Genomic DNA, 1,102 nt, shown 5'->3' with positions numbered 1-1,102 from the left:
ACAAGTTCTGTTATTTCATTGGGAACGTACAACAACAGCTTTGCATAACATTCAAACGGTTTATTATTATTATTATTATTATTATTATTATTACAAAGCAGCGGTTGCATTATAATAAAATTTGTAAACATATTCCACTCCCAAATAGATTGTCTCAGTTCGGTCATGCCATAAGGGAAGACAAGAGAAGCGAATGGAACGCGCTCCCTTTCAATTCGAAGACGACCAACAACCATTACTTTTGGGATATGCCTGCCACAGGTCAGGTATGTACTGCGCGTTTTATGTCAGAGCTGCCGATTGGCCCCTACGAGGAGTGACGTCCTCGGTCCTGCCTACCGAGGGAATAAGTAGTCACTCCGCGGAGAATAAGTGGTCACTAACCTCTATGGAGCACCATTTGTGCCAAAACTATCCAGACATTAATTTGTCAATTTGTTTGTCAATTCGTGAATTGGTCAATTTGTCCAGCAATTCGTCAGTACACTGTTGACATCATTTGGTTATATCCCTTGCCATGTATGGCCAGCAGTAGCGAAGGTTGTTTGCACGCTGTAGTGTTGGATATGAGATGGACAGATACGGGATGGACGGATACAGGATGTCCATGAAGAGTCTTGAAAACCTTAGCTGTAAGGCTATCTGGAACCACAATTTGTAACGGTGCAATTATTTCATATCCCTCTCTACTTATACTTACATTCCTTTTTAGGGAGTTGGTTACTAGACATTGCTACCTTGAACTTATTTTGAACATAAGCACAATAATAGTAACTCATAACTTTTGACATAGTTACGGTTTGAACGAATGTCCTGTTTAAAGTCGATTTTACAACCAGCTCAAAAGGGGTTTAAAATCCCACCAATATGCATGACAATTCTTGAGTGGTCGGATTGGCAGGCTCAACAAATCCTGTGAACAGGATAGAATTTGGTTGAATACTTTTTGAGATACAGAGTGGCGTAAGCTGTTTTTCATTATTGTTTTTTAGAAATGACTCAGACACTTTTTATACAACTGTATCTCAAAAAGTATAGCAACTTAAGGAACCAAACTCGGCATACACATATTACCAGGGGTGTAGATGTGCAGCGGGGTATT

The sequence above is a fragment of the Acipenser ruthenus genome, chromosome 34 (assembly GCF_902713425.1).
Source record: "Acipenser ruthenus chromosome 34, fAciRut3.2 maternal haplotype, whole genome shotgun sequence".
In the NCBI taxonomy this organism is placed as follows: Eukaryota; Metazoa; Chordata; class Actinopteri; order Acipenseriformes; family Acipenseridae; genus Acipenser; species Acipenser ruthenus.
This window is presented reverse-complemented; position numbering follows the sequence as displayed.